At 40.2% G+C, this 16,307-nt stretch overlaps 1 non-coding gene across 1 annotated transcript; it reads right to left on the bottom strand.

Moving 5' to 3' along the window:
• Nucleotides 1–11,640: 11,640 nt before the first annotated feature.
• Nucleotides 11,641–11,712, bottom strand: trnaa-ugc (transfer RNA alanine (anticodon UGC)). Its single transcript has one exon. It is a non-coding gene; the product is annotated as a tRNA-Ala (tRNA).
• Between the last annotated feature and the right edge of the window lie 4,595 nt (nucleotides 11,713–16,307).

Raw genomic sequence — 16,307 nt, 5'->3', positions numbered from 1 at the left:
TTCACAAAAGCAAAATCGAGTTTATGACCGAGGTATGTTAAACAGCGTGCTATTGACTGCGGGAAAACATTCGGGACATTGTGACGCACAACTTCTTTAGAGATCATCATAGACATAAGTATAGCCAGATTTACTGTGCAGATGTTGTCTTTAAGTTACTTTATTGGTGGTTTTGTTTGGTAATGAAACAGTTGTAAAATCTGGATTTTATTAGACCAGAGCGACAGTCTGAAAATGCCCCAAGCAATTGTGAGTAGACACCTAGTCTTCATGGACAGATTTTTCGTCACAACCTCTAACGTGTTTAGCCGTGTAACATCAACAACAATAAAATGTGAATGACAGCAGATTTAATGGGAATTAATCTGTAATAAATTGCACAAAAAGATGTACGTTGTCCCTTGTGTGTATTTTTTATTTAACCTCATTTTGTTTTCCAACACGAAAAGTGCTAAGGAAAAGAGAAGAATTTATTTTTGTGGTTATTTTGAGGTTATTCCACCTGCATCTGGATAAAACACTTCCTCACACCGCCCAAAGTCTGCCAGATTTGGCCCCCACCCCTCATCCATAATCCCACTCCATACTGGCTCCCACCTAGGGCTGCATACTGAGCCCCCCTACTGTACGCCCTGTATACCTACGACTGTACTCCAACTCAATCATCAAATATGCTGATGATAACACCGTGGTCAAACTCATCTCAGACGGGGATGAGACCGCTTACAGGGCTGAGGAAGAGAAACTGTCCTCCTGATGCTCAGCAAACAACCTGATTCTGAACGTCGATAAAACAAAAGAACTGGACTTCAGGAAGCAAATGCAAGACCACACTCCCGTCTTCAAAAACGGAGAGCGTGTGGAAACTGTCACCACCTTTAGGTTTCTGAGTACCCACATCTCCGACGAACTCTCCTGGACTCATCACATCAAGGCCCTGGTGAAGAAGGCTCACTGTACTCACATCCTGTCTGGGTGTGTGATACACTGTGTCCACAGCTGAGGACAGGAAGTCTGTGCAGAGGGTCCAAACCGCTGCCCAAAAAATATCATCTGGTGCCATCTGGCCTCCATGGATGATTTGTTCAGATCCTGCAGGTAAACCTCGGACCATCACAGGAGACCCCTCCCAACCAGCCCATCTCTTGTTTGACCGGCTGCCCTCTGGACGGCACTTCAGGTCAATTAAGTCTCACACCAGCAGACTCACAAACGGCTTCTTCCCCTGGGCCATACAGACTGCAAATAATCATAAACACAAACATATTATGAGCTCCCACAATTTTGTTGTACCCTGGTGTGCAATGACAATAAAATCTATTCTATTCTATTCTTGATCTGGACCTGATCTCTTGTGGTGTTGAAAAGCAGTGAAATAGCCCCTTTTTGTGGAGTTTGACAAATAAAGAAAAGGGTTTCACAAAATGACTGTGTTTAAAAGAATCTTTATTTTTTCTAGGGCAGTCTAATTCATATTTGATTAGCCTAAATCTTGTGTTTTTTTTAATCTGGACCGGGTCTAAGGCTTTATAGATCTCGGCCGGTAAACGGCCCTTTTCTCTCTTTGCTCTTAAATGCCGAATTGGAAGACAACTTTTTACTTTTTCTTCATCTTCAATACAATATTTCTGGATATGTGTTTGATCCTGGTGGATATAGAATACTTTTTTATTGTTTTATATTCACAAGGTTTTTAGTCATAGCCCAGATTGCAGACACTTTTGGGCCACATTTGGCACTTATGACTCCGTTGGTACTGAAAGGTATTAAGGCCTAACATGGATTACTGCAAGCCTTGTAGGGTCAGCTGTGGATCTGTGGCTGGCTTTAGACAGCCATTGACCTTGTTCTTGTGCCATCATTCAAGGCCAAATATGGGCCATTACAAACCCCGGATATGGTCAAAGAAACAGTCAAATATGGGCAATTACAAACCCCAGATTAGGCCTAAGATAATACCAAGAAATAGTAATTCGGTATAATAGTGATTTACTGTGAAGTCAGAAATAGACAAAAATCTTGGAAGTAGTGATTCACACATTGAAAATTTGAATGATGGAAAAGGTTGGCCAAGAAAGCCACAATTTCCAATTTCCTGCACTCATAAGCCCCTTCCCACAGAGAGCACTCAACACTTGTTTGCGCAGTAAATTCAGTCATCCTCAGCTCTGACTGAGAAGTTAAAAGCAGAGGGGCTACATATGCACGCACAGATGTGGCTGAAATTACTGGAACCACAATCTAGCATGTTATTTTTTGGTTTAGAGAACAAATGAAAATGTCATTGACAAAAACATGGAAACTCTTAACCTAATATTTCTGTAGCACCACAGTCACTGCAGACAAGAACTGTTTGGAGCTCTTCATGAGAATTCAGCACTTCTCTGTCGGTGTGTTGTTCCACTGTCCCAGCTCATTCTTCAGAGATACAGCGGATCAGGATTTAATTGTCCCCTTCACAGATTCAAGGTGCAGCAAATCAGCCCCATCCTCCTTTTTTTTCTTTTTTACAGCATTAATAATTATTTCTAACGCTTTTTTAAACCATTCTTTAAACAATTAAAGATTCTTGTATGAATATGGAAGTAATGAGATTTCAAAAAGCTCCCATTTTAAAGATTCTTCTCTACATGCATATCACCTCCAGTGTCTCTTTTGCATTTCCTTTTCCTGACTCCTCTCCATCCATGCGTCCATTTTCTTCCGCTTATTCAAGGTCAGGCTGCAAAAGATCTCCTGGGAGATCCCAGGCCAAAGGGAATACATATCCTTCCAGCTGATTCTGGGTTTGCCCTGTTGGACATGCATGAAAAAGCTTCAGGGGACATCTGAATCATATGCCTGAACCACCTCAGCAGCCTTGTGAGTCCTACACACAATGTAAACAAGCTCAGCTTTGTGCCTCTGATGCAGACACACCTCTCCCTTTGGTTATACTCGGACTGAATGGCTTGCAACAGCAACTCCAGTACCCTGTACTCCCGCAGCACCCCTCACAGCTTCCCCTACAGAATCTCTAAGGAGGCACGGTTCTAAGCCTTCTCCAAAACTATAAAACACATGTAAACTGCATGGTCAAACTCCCCTCACCCCTTAGCAACTCCACAAGGGTAAAAACTTGGTTGACCTTTCCACGACCTTGAAAACCACTCTGCGCCTCTTGAGTCTGAGGCTCAACTTTCATTCGTACAATGAATTTTTTGGGGTAAAGCAATGGAAAAAATGATTAAGACGCACACTATGTCTGCAGAGAGGCAACATCAGCTTGCATCCCATCTACTGTTCATTCATTGCATGGTATTTCTTCACATCTTCTTGAAAGGTGAATCAGACACCATTTTAGGTCCTTCTTTGTGTCTTTTGAAGTTTTTTCCAGGTTCTGTTTCATTTCAATTGTTCCATTGTACAGTCTGGAGTCAGTTTTCCTCTTGCAGCCACATAGACCTGAGTCATGGTTCTATGGATCTCAGCCTTTTTTGCCCTGGAGGCTCCTGCACCGGTACAAGTTGGTACCTGTTATCAGACCACATCTGATGGTATTTGTCCAAGGTATGTAAGTGTCAGATATTCAATAAAGAAACTGTCTTATAGGCTACAGCTATGAACAAAATACATATAGTCCTTGTTGTGCTTTATTCTTGCTGCATCACAGCACACCACTCAAAGTAATGTATTTCAGTTGGATGTTTCTTTTGTTTTAGCCAGAATTGAATAATTCTTCAGATAAAGCAGGACTTTCCAACCAGTGAGCTTGAAAAGTGAGATTAAATAATAGACTTTGTGTCAAGGTCTATCTTAAGGTACCTTGTGAATTTTTGTAACCAAGAATTTAAAAAAAAAATGTTATCTTTCAGGTCTCATGGAAAAACCAATGAATAAAAGCATATTTAGCCTTTTTCATGTCACTGCCTGCTATGAACTTTGAGGGGATGGGATCCTCCAGCTTGGTATCAGTAAACAGCATAGTTATACCACTGCAGTTCATGTCATGTCTTGACGACATCCTTTTATTGATGTTTATGTGTCATTTCATGCTATATACAGTGACAGGTTGAATCCATTCCCGGTACTTTTACCCAGATCTTTACCACCATGACACCACGTTTGGTTCGGATGCCTAAACTTCACCAAAGCAAACAAGTGAAAACAAGAGTGATGTCTAAGACAAATGAACCGTTGAAAGCATCGGGTCAAAGAGAAAACAATCTCAGAGCTCATTGATGACAAGCAGGAATGAACCATCACATGTACCAACACCTTTACTCTAAAAGGGCACCATTGGAGATAAGATAGACACATGAGTGAGTGAAAGGACGAGGAGGCATCACATTCAAAAGGATCAGTCATGAATTCTATACCACTTTATTATTCTCCAAAGTAAAATGATATTGTTGCCGTATATCCCGCTGAGAAAAGAAAGAAAATCTATTAAAAAAAAGGAACAAATAGTAACTGCATAAAGCCACTGAGTAGCATCGTTATTATGAAATCAAGAGGAAGATTTTTAAGAGATCATTTGGGAAAAAAATGTGAGCTGAAAAATAGAACACCCCAAATATTCACTGTTCATTTCCTCATTGTTTCTGGTCTTTGTGAATGGCTTTGTGCATTTGCTGGTTGTGGGTGTCATACACTCGAGGGGTCATTAAGTTCTAAACTGACATGATTTCTTTTCTTCTACCGCTAATTATACCTGCTGAACAGCCTCTCATGTCAGGAGCATCTCTTTCTTATGCAAACAGGATCTTCCTCTGTTGTATGAGAGGCCACAGGCCTACTATCCGTCTGGTGAATGATTATTTGTGAGCTCTTTTCTTAACAATGAAACAAAATGCTCTATAAGAAGGGATAAGGTGAGTTAGAGTTGGATGGATGTTCACGAAAAGCACATAAAAAATGTTTGATAAACGCAGCAGACGTTGACAGAAGCTCCCTCAAAGAGGAACGTTTTAAAGAGGGATTTGAAGGTGGCTTTAAAAGGGACACTAAAGAAAAACATTCGATCTCACTTCTAAGTTTTCTAACTGTAATCTGGGAAAAGATGTATTTTGGGGTCATTTAAGGCTTTGAATGTGAGCTTTAAGATTTTAAAATCAATACGAAACTGAGCAGGTAGCCAGTGCAGGGTGGCAGGTACAAAGGTGATGTGTTCGTGCCTTTTTTTTTTTGTCCTGTTAATGAGTCCAGCTGTGGCATTATAAAACACCTGTAGATAACAGGGGAAGCCTCAGCAGTTGAAAGAAAAAACAGTCTTAAACTGGAAAAACAACACTGAAGAACACAATAAGGTTAGAATCAAATGTTACCCCTGGATTCCTGCAGCATATACAGCTGAGTCTACTTCAGATTTGTCCAATTTAGACTGAGTTTAGATTTTCTATCAGATTCTTTTGAGAGCTCCAAGGGGAGCTTTTCTTGTTTTTTTTTTCTTTTCTTGAATAGATATAGAAAGGCAGAGATCTATTAAAAAAGCTGATTGTGCCTTTTGTCCATGAAGTGGTTCAATTAGACTTAAGGATGTTGAATTAAATGCAGGGCTCTCAAGTTTTCAAGTTTGCTTGGAGTGAGATTCGGGGCCGGGCCGTGTGCGTGGGGGGGGGTTTCCTTTCGTTTTTTTTGGGGGGGGGGGGGGTCCCTTGCAGTATCCCATCGCCATGAACTAGCTACTTAAAGAACAAAGAAATTGTTTTATTTGTACCAAAATCACAAATCTTCACTTTTACACTAAATTCTGCTATATTTTAAAATAAATTGTTTTAGGTATGCAAAGTCTTAACAAACAAAAAAACAGACAAATTAAATTAAGAAAAACAAACATAACCCCAAATGGGCCCCTTGAGCAGTCCCTCTCTGTGTGTGTTTGTTTATGAGTGTTGTAAGTGTTTGTGGCAGATTTTGATGCTTGATGACTGATATTGGGGGCTCCCATTTAAAGCACTGTGGCTCAATGTCAGCCATTTTCACAGTCATGATGGATGACAGAGTTCCATTCAGAGCCAACGTGTTCCTGGTCTTGGTTTTATTGAGCCCCACCATGGAAAAAACCCTCTCTGCATCAGCATTTCAGTGTGGCACAACTAATACCAGTTTGGCAATTGTAGATAGCCTTATTGGGAATCTGCTCATACCAGTCACCTTTGAAAAAAATTAACCACGGAAGCCTAATTACACTCCTACATATTTTTCATTTTTCATTAAGTTGCTCATGTCAAAGGGTGTGTGCTGAATATTTAGGCCTACTACTCCAACGAACACTTTAATCGGCAGGTATTGGTCTTTTACAAAGAGTAGGAAAACTATAGTAACTAATAACAGATTCAAATAAATGAAGATATGACCTGCTGATGATCCTGACGGTTCTCTTCCACCTCCAGCTCGTCTACAACTTCTGCACGCATTCAGAGCATAATAGGTTATGTCCGCTGTGCATTCATGGAACGCTTGCTTGCAGCTGAAAGCTATTTCAGACCTCACCCGGCAACAAGAAATTCTGTTTTCTGATTGGCTGAGAAATTTTTGTGATTTGCCAATGGGTTGCTAAATCAAGACAGCTGTACCAGAGCTATAGTTCTGAGCTGTACGAGCGCACAGTAACCTGCCATTGACTCGTTTATAGTATCGGCCATTAGAATTTCTGTGCGACGAAGTTGATCATTTCTCAGCGTGAGAAATGGCATGTATGGCGTGTGAGCGTGTAAACTTGTTGAAATGCGTGTGTTTCACGCTCATTGCGTGAGACTTGAGAGCCCTGTAAATGCAATCCAAATCTTATGGTCAGAGGCTGCGTTGAGAATGTGAGCGTATCTCTCAGGATTGATGATGTTGCACTTTAAATATAATTGTATCGTGACTGCTGATATTAGTAGCTGCAATTAGAGCAACTGATAAGGAAGGTCCGACCGGAATTGACCATTTGTAGTACATTTAACGACATGATGACTTATTCAGTTCAGTTGTTTTGATTTGAAGTCATAATGGAAAAAGCTCATGGTGATACTAGCTGCTAGTCACCATGTCTGTGGCCTCCGGCAGCCAGCTCGGATTCCATGAATAGGCTGTAAGGAAACAGATGAAGGACATTCAGGAATGTCCCAATCGTTCAGTGAAAGACTGTCTGTCAAAGGAAGACAAATGACTCTGATACTAATAATGTCACCATGGAAATCCCCCCCAAGTCCTCACAATGTCGTAGCCTAATATCTTTTTTTCCTTGTAGCCACAGTAAAACAGAGGTGGAATGAGAATTTAATCAGCTCTGAAGCTGAAGTATTCTTGACTAAACCAAGTTTCACTCTCATGATGCTTTACCTCTCCTTGTTAAACATGTCACACACTTTGATGCTACATTAACAGCAAAATAAAAGTATGTCTCGTTCCGTGGGTGAAAATAAAAAACACACAGAAGTGGCAGTTATGCCTCCTTGTTTTTTAACAAGCTGACACACTTTCCTGAGGTCTTAATGAAAGGTTTCTGACATGCTTTGGACCAAATTCCACAGAGAGACAGCACAACAGCTCCCTTTTCAGACATGTCTGTACAGCTCTGTTCATAGCAGCTGTCTTGTGAAGAGTACACAGTTATGTGCTACCAAGCAAACATAAGTCAGGACACAGATTACAGTCAATAACCATTAAGGCACTTTATTAACGTATAAGAGAGCAGAACAGTAAAAAGCCTGAGAGCAGTCAGAACTAATGTGGGGGTTGATCTGACTGAACAGAACAAACTTGTCGCTCAAAGTGGTCCTTCATATCATAATTCTTAATCTTGAGTCTTAATATCTCTTGGGTCAAGCTGACCATAGCAAGTACAGAGTACCCCCAAATATGGGCAGCTTGCCTGCCATACATGACACAGAGCCTCTGACTGCATGTGAACAGATTCTAACTCAAAATTAAGCTTTAATTAAAGCTTATAAGAAATGACCAACTGGTATGTAAAAAAAAAGGGACACTGGCGGGTTGCAAACAAGTCTTCCATAACTGAGGTGAAAATACTGAAACTCAAACTGAGACTAACAGAATTAATTTGGCTGTAGGAATGTCAGAAGGACACCAGGAATGAGAATAAATTGACTAATAAACCGCAGAAGGTGAGACTACAAGCACAAAGTGAGACTACAAGCACAAAGTGAGATCTAATTGGATAACGAGGTGCAGATTAATCAAATCATGGCAACAGGACAAAAAAAAAGCAAACGAACTGAATACAAAAGAGGATCTTAACAAACACAGCAAGTTTCAGAAAACCAAGACTTAAACTGTAAATAAATGAAAAAATAAATAAATGAAAAAACTGATGAAGCAGAAACAAGCAGTGCTTCCCATGAAAACAGTAACAAAACCAGAGATTTAGTATTCTAAAAAAGTATAATTTCCATGCTAAAAGAGATAATAAAGTCACTGAAGCTCCTTTCTTTAGCGTGTGGAGAATGTGTTCAGCTCTCATCGTGTCTGCTGCTCAGATACTTCCAGGTCACTTCATTCAGGAAGGAACTTTCTCAAGCAAAAAAGACCACTCAGCTGGACCCCAGGCTTCAGTTTGCTGACTGCCACACACCTATCCTTCATTACTCATTACCACATTCTTCCAGGGTTTCTTTATATTTTGCCAGATCACTTTCTTCCTTATAGATTAGTTGCTCCCCATTCCTCCCTGTCATTGGCTGCCTTGGATTCTTTTCTTTTGGATTTTTACTCAAATTTGTATCGCCTGCTTTGTTGTGCTCTTTGATTACTTCACAAGTTATTGAAGTTGGGAATTATTCTTAGCCGACCTGTTTCTTGTGTGTTTGGGGTCACTTTTGTAATGCTTGTGACGTCCTTAGTCACCAAATCCAGTAAATCACCTTTAAGATGTGGTGGAGTGGGGATGAGTCAGCTGACAGATGATGTGATTACTTGAGATCAAGATGATGATTTCAGAGAAAATGGAGGCCCCTTGGTGTATTTCCCATAAATATGACCTTGTTTTAATGTATTTCATCTCTGTTTGAATTCAGAGTTCTCTTGAAACTTAAATCAGTTCCTTTTGCACATTCAATTTTTTTGAGTACACCATTCAGCTCTGTAAATTTCTAATTGACAACTTTCTGGAAAGATAATCATGCCTTTATTTTATTGCTACAGCGCATTGCAATAAAATAACCATTATGAAAATGGAGGTTAGGATGTCTGAACAATCACAGTGCCCTTCAGCTACCTTTCAAGCATCCGGGGTTTTCTGCTCTGCCTGCCGTCACTGGGGAAAAACAGACAAAAGGCTTATTGTCTCCGTAGCTCATCTTCATCTAAAAAGAAGGCCTAGTGTATGCGACAATGTGGTCCCACAGGCTCATAGATTAGACAGAGATCAGAAGTAATAAGTGAACATGTACTAATGAGGCTAAATGCAGCTGTATTGGTAAACCCAGGGGAAAAAGTCACACATTAAAGCGGAAATGAACATGAATGTTATTGGACTGGCCGAGCAGCGCTGTAACCAGGCAGGGAGCAGCTGTCAGGATGTGTGTGGAGGAGCCTGCGTCACTGAGGGATAATTCTGAGAAGGAGGCTGAGACCACAAGCTCCAGCTTCGGCTCTCCTCCTCCACCACCCCACCCACTCAGCACTCTCCACTGCCGCTCCGGACGTTAGCTCCTCTTTCTGTCTCCCACTTCACTGCACGGATGTTCATTGCTCTCTCTCACATGCTCTCCCTTTTCATTTATGACCTTCTATGCCACAGCTTCCCCTCTTTTTGTGTTTAAGATACTTGAGCCGCCATTCTCATTAAGAGTGGCTGACAACAAGGAAACAGGTATGGGTGCAGCATCCTTCAAGTTTGGAGATTTGTCTTTTAGATTATTATCAGTATGGCATTGAGGAAAGACACAACTAAGTTCAACGCTGATGGACAAGAAAGATGATTTTGAAAACTTAGTTTGCGGTCAGCCAAAACTGCCTCCTAAAACTGTCTCCTTACTGTATAAATGTCGTGCTTTTTCATTCGAAATGTAAAGAAAGTGACACTTAACAATCTGCTGAAACACATCAACGATTTCACAATGTATCTCTCAATATTTTAAACTTAAGCACAGGTTTAGAGAACTTGTTTGACGCTTTCTAAGAAAAAAAACATGATATTTTTGGCCTGTTCGTATTTGTATTAATGTTAGACTTCAGGCAGTGCAACAGGGAGAGTGGGAGAATTATTTGGGATGTCCTTAGCTAAGGATTTTCCCTCTGAGGGTTGCTGGTTTAATCCCCAACTTCCTCAGTCTACATGCTGCAACATCCTTTGGTAAGACACAGAACCTCACATTCCCACTTGGATGTGTTTCTAACGTTTAAGTCACTTTAGGGAAAAGGATCTGCTAAATGAGTGTAAGTAATTAAGAAAATTATTTTGGTCTTTTTATGGGATTTTTTGGCAATGTCTTTCTTGCTCTTGAACAAGAGCAAGAGGTCAGCAGCCAAGTCAGCAGGAAATATGAGCTTCTTGCAGAGACACAGACACAGGATTGGGTAAAACAACAGATTTATGGCAGGCTAGAAAAAAATGTTACATTCTCTGGAGAAGAGAGGCATCCTTAATTATTAAGTGGAAGAAAATTGAACTGGCAACTACTCAAATTGGGAAAGCAGGTGAGTCTGGGGCCCAGACTCTACCAACTGGCTTTGGTAAGGTTGGTAAACAGAAAGTCTCAGTCACTCTTGGTGAAGTCTGAATCTGTGAGCAACCAAGCGACACTTTGAATTACAAAGTGAAACAACCAAAAGGATTGTCAGAGTTTGAGAAACTGTTTAAACCAACATCAACTTGTCAGTCTAATTCCTATATGTAAAAGAAACCAAGTCTACTACCATGCAAATGATCATGCACGGTGGTGGAAGCATTATGCTGTGGAGTTGTCATTGGTCACAGGGACACAGACACTTGTGAAGGTTCAGAGAAGGTTAAATGGAGTGAAGTCAGGAGATATCCTAAAAGAAAGCCTGTTCAAGTTGGTCCGGGCCGACAATTTGGCAGGAGAATGACCCTCAGTATACAGCCAAGGCAGTACTGCAAAGGCGAAGGAACCCAGTAATATCCAGTAATATTCTGATTTAACCCTGGCTGAACGTCTCTGGGTAGTCTTAAGGTTGGAGATCAGCACAAGAACCAAATACAGCACTAAACTGAGAGGTAGACAGGTGCAAATTAAAAGGGAATCTTAATGATAGCTTACAGCTACAGTAAACTGGAAGGTTATACAAACAAGCACAGGGAAGCAGCAACAGGATAACAATCAGGAAAAAAGAAAACAGCAGTTCAAACGTACAGACTAAGACAGACGAGGTTCAGACGGGACTTCATAAAAAATCACTGACAAGAAACAATAATTAGAGTGGAAAAAAGCAGAGGAAAGAAAACAAACACATAAAAGAACAGTTCTATATAACACTATACGTGTTATACCTGCAAAAACACATAAATAATAAATACAGTAGCTAAAACAGAGTTGCTACAATTCCTCAAGGGCACCTTGTGGCATGGAGGTGGACTGCCACTCCACCAGCGGTCAGTTCACCAGTCTTTGGGCAGTGAGAGCGGGAACCTAACTGCCAACTTTCAGATGACCCACTCTCTAAGCCACGGCTGTCTAAAAGAGTTTTCAATGGAGATGCCGGGGATTGAACCCGGGACCTCATACATGCAAAGCATGCGCTCTACCACTGAGCTACATCCCCTCACAACAGACGATGCTAACCGATAAAATTTTCTCAAGCCTAAGTGAAAGTGGTTTCCTGTGCAGCTCTGGGACGTCCGACATGTTGAGCTGTCATTGATATCTGTTTGTAATTTTTAATGTTGCATATGATGCCAGCGTGCAAAAGACGCATGCGTTCGGTGGAGAGCTCCGCTCCAGCTGGCTGCTGTGACAGGTCACTGACACTGTATTTCTGCTCAATCTAACACGTTTCAGACTCGCCCGATTTACATTATACCTGTATTTTGATATTTGAAATTTCAGGGGATTTTGATATTAGATTATTAAAGTTGGTTTGCGAGGTTGTGGAGTTCCTCTAAAAATGAAAATAAAAAAACGGCTATAATAGGCTATTAAAGGAATTGTCGGAAAGGCGTAATGTTTATAAAAAATAAAACATATAGGCTACCGTCATTCCGACAATAGGAGGAAAAAAGTGTCGGAATGACGGGACGTTTGATAGAAAATTGAGTGTCGCCATTTCGACAATTTGAGGCCCAGAATGACACCATGTAACCTTCTGATGAGGCTTGGGCCAACAGCAGATGGATCAGCTGAAGCTCCAGATGCATGTCTCAGCTCCTGTGTCAGGTCTTTGCTGGAGTTTTTCCTCTTTCTTAAGGACATCACTTTCAGATCCTGTTCATCTGCTGTAGATAGTGTTTTAGGCCTGACACTTCTTCTTCTTTTGTCCTCCACTTGTCCAGTTTCCTCAAATGCTTGAAGGAAAGACTTCAAGCATTTGAAGACAGCACACAATGCTGAGGTATGCCAAGTTTCAGCGTTATTGTTCGCAGTTTTCATTGATGCAACTAAATAAATGGGAACAAATTATGTGTATTTGTGATAGGCTGCTGGTAATAAAGTGCCTTGAAGATGCTATTTAAAATTGGTTCTTTGCTAAATTGTCTGTTATGTATAGACAAAACACTGGTTCATTCCTTGAGTTTGGAACCAGTATATGCTTAAATGATTAATTGCAATAATTTATAGATTATGCTGGCTTTAAAATAACTAGAACATTTGAACATTACTTTTTACTCTCCAATGAGAAGGAAACCAGTTTGTGTTATATTTAACAAAGCAGTGGTATTATGCAGTTAGTGCTGACTCATCTTTGAGTCAGCGTAGAGTATACACACTTTTAACACTCAGAGGTGTGATACTAGTCAGTTTCTCTTTTGTGGATTTCCCATAATGTTTCTCTAAATCAAGTAATAACAAAAGCACATGCTGATGATGTGTGTGTTTACTGAAGCTGATTGCTCCCAATACTGGCTGATAAGTTCTGAATAATTTCAAGTAACACCTACACAGAGCCATTTACACAATAAACAAGCCCCAACTCACTGTCAAAACAACTTTTTGCTGTTCATTTGACCTCCCATCCTGATCCCAGTAGGTGACATTATGACTCACACACATAGAGGCAGAGGCACCAAACACCACACACCGGTTCACAACTCCTTGACTTGCGTCAGCACAATGTCCTGATAACTATTATATAAAAGGACAGAATGAATAAGATGAGGTGATCTCATGAAGTGTTTTTTTTTTTTATCCTTTCACCTCACTACAGCTGAATCTTCACCAGCTGTCCTGAAGCAAATGATCTGTATTTCTAAGAAAATAAATGGTCAGTAGCCAGCAGCAAGAATTGTCTTCCATCCTATTAAGACTAAACAAAGCTTTGACGTCAGTGCTGGTCCTTTTATGAGTTGTTCCATTTTTTTTCAAACTTTTTTCCCTTCTTTTCTTTTTTTATTTACCAATATTTATAGGTTTTCAAGACTGTTTTTTCAACAATCATGGCCACCGTCGTGTCACAGCTCCCAGATTTCCTTGTATGATCATATCCTCCTGGTAGGCTAATGCCCAGATAATGTGTGCATGTCATCAATTGCTTTAAAAACAGAAGTTTTCACGTCGCAAAGAACAAGTGATGCACCACCACCACTCACAGAGCACAGCACTTTGTTTTTGTTTCGGAGAGGTCTTCGGAAAAATGTGTTTTTGGCTGCGGGGGCAAGTTGACCCCTTTCAGCTTCTATAAAGACCCAGTGATCTTGGTTCGGTTGATGCAGTTACTTTTTTCAGGTCAGCATCACAGTCACAGTTTATGAACACTAAAACTCAAGGCTGTTCCAACACTAAAAGGGTATGAGTCTGAACCTCAAGTGGTAAGTGGTAGTCACAAATTATCAAATGAACCAACCATTGCTTTTTTTGAAAATGTTGCTGCGAAGGCTGCTAAATCTTCCAATTAAGGCTGTGATAACTGTGAAAGGCAGATTAGCAACAGTTAAAGGGACCCTTTTTCAGCCTTGTGAAGTTCTCAGTCTTTTCTAGAAGCTCTTTTTGTACAAACACAGCAACACATATAAACCCGCAGGGTTCCCCTACAACAGAATTTTTGGACATGCAGGGTCCACCCAACTGGTTTTGGTACAGTCATGGGACCTGTCGCCATGGCAATGGGAAAACTGTAGCAATGCTTTCTGCAGTGAAACATCTTTTTTTATGTATTTTAAAATTTAAGCTATGATGTTTTCTAACATTAATCAAGCATATTTAGTGTGGAAAGAAGCAGCTGTAGAGTCTAGGATGTTGAAATAAAGACCAAACTTGAGTCAGGCTACTGTCCCACTTCTCCTTGACCATTTCCAAGGTGGGAAAAACCGATTGAAATACATAAATTTCAACTTAATACTTGTCCTAGAAAACTCTGCAGCATCAAATATGCAACTTTGGCAAACAATAATAACAAACAAAAACAATACTATTAGTAGATGATGTCAAGAGTCCAAGACACAACTACAACCGCAAGTATTGCCCCGCCAAACGAAGTCAGGCTTAAGATCACATGAGACTACCACTGAAAGATGGAGAGTTTGAAGGCTATAAATATATTAAAACACAGCGCAGGAAGAGCAGTGCACAGCCTGACAGTGGGAGCTTGTGAACCTTAGCTCAGGGCAAACAAAACAATCATCTACAGATCTTCTACAACAGAAGTTCAGCAAAATTCGTGTTTAAAAAGACAGCCAATTAGTTGGTATATGCCTCTTTTATCTGTATTTGCATCTCCTGAGGGAAAAAAGATTTGAAGAATTTATTTCAGTCTATTTAAAAAAAACAACAACACATTTTTGATTCATCAAAAAAGATTATGCCTTTACAGATTCTTGTGGGATGCACAATCACATTTCTCAGTACCAATTTAGATTATTTTGATCATTTCTAAATCTGATTATGCACACTGGGATTGAGACACAGATACACAGCTCTCCATACGCATTTGTAAATAATCCTGCTCCAGTTATGGCTCCATATGGTAAGGGATTCTTTGTGTCAGCAGATCTATGAAGGATAGTAATCCGGACAGCTCTCTCATTCTGGTGGTCTCAGAATCAGCACCATGGACAGCAGTGATGACACACCATAGACCAAAATATTGCAGCTGATTTAACTGTTTCATTCAGCTCGCCTTGTTATGACTCACAAGCCTGCAGACACATAAAGTCACAATAATTTGAGTCCCTGCTGAGAAATAGAACTGCAGAAGAAAAATGCTTATCCGACTGGGAAAAACAGCTACTTCACTTAAATTATAATGTGGACTTAATGGAGACTTACCACCAGTGGTAAGGTATGAATGGGTGACAAAACTGGATTGTTTATCCACCTTAACTAAGTGGCTTCTGTTTTTCTTTTCTTTTTTTTAACCACGATGAGTGTTGCTGTATGTTCTAACTTAAATCCCACACTTCTTGTTCTGCAACTGTTTTTTTCAAACAAACATAATCAAGCCCTACTTCCAAACGAGCTGTGCCACAGAACACAAAAATTATTTTATTTGAAGTTTCTGTGCTTTTCATCCACCAACCATTGGGAGACTAATTCAGGAGGTACTCTTATGGGTTGTATTTAAAAGGCAGGGCCTTTCAACATACATGTTGGCCACATGTAGCGTACCAAGGACTGTATTTGAACTCTTGCTGTCACCATCTAGATCTTTTTAAAATGGAAATCATAAAACTAAAAAAATGGATCTGACAGCAGAAAAAATTGTTAGACATTTAATGCTCAAGATCATAATTAGCTCAGCAGCTCTCATTATGCTGAGAATCTGTACCTCTGACAATTTGTAGGTGGCTTTTTTACTTTTAGAATATTTTATTGCACTTTACACCCACATCTTTACTTGAATTTCAGTACTGAAACAAAAGGCATTCTTAATTTCCATAAAACAAGCATAGATACTGTCAGAGTATCCTCACATTCAGTCTCTAATTCATTATCAGCGAGGCTGTTCCAGATAATGCTCCATGATCACATCACACTCTGGTTCCATCTCGGCTCTCTCTGGAGCTTTTGAGGCAACTTGTCTGTTTCTATATATCTTTATCTAGCTGTCCAGTGTCATTGGAAAAACATGGGAACATCTCCCAGGGTGGATGTTTTGCTTTCAGCATGACCCAGATTTTAATGTTCATGTTCAGCCTTGCAGTGAGGCGATCTAATCTCATATTTATATGGCAGTACAAATCAAATTTTAGGTTTGTTTTTGTGTAA

Source organism: Odontesthes bonariensis, chromosome 17 (genome assembly GCF_027942865.1).
Source record: "Odontesthes bonariensis isolate fOdoBon6 chromosome 17, fOdoBon6.hap1, whole genome shotgun sequence".
Classification (NCBI taxonomy): Eukaryota; Metazoa; Chordata; class Actinopteri; order Atheriniformes; family Atherinopsidae; genus Odontesthes; species Odontesthes bonariensis.
Note: the sequence above shows the minus strand (reverse complement) of the source record. Positions and strands in the feature narration are given on the sequence as shown.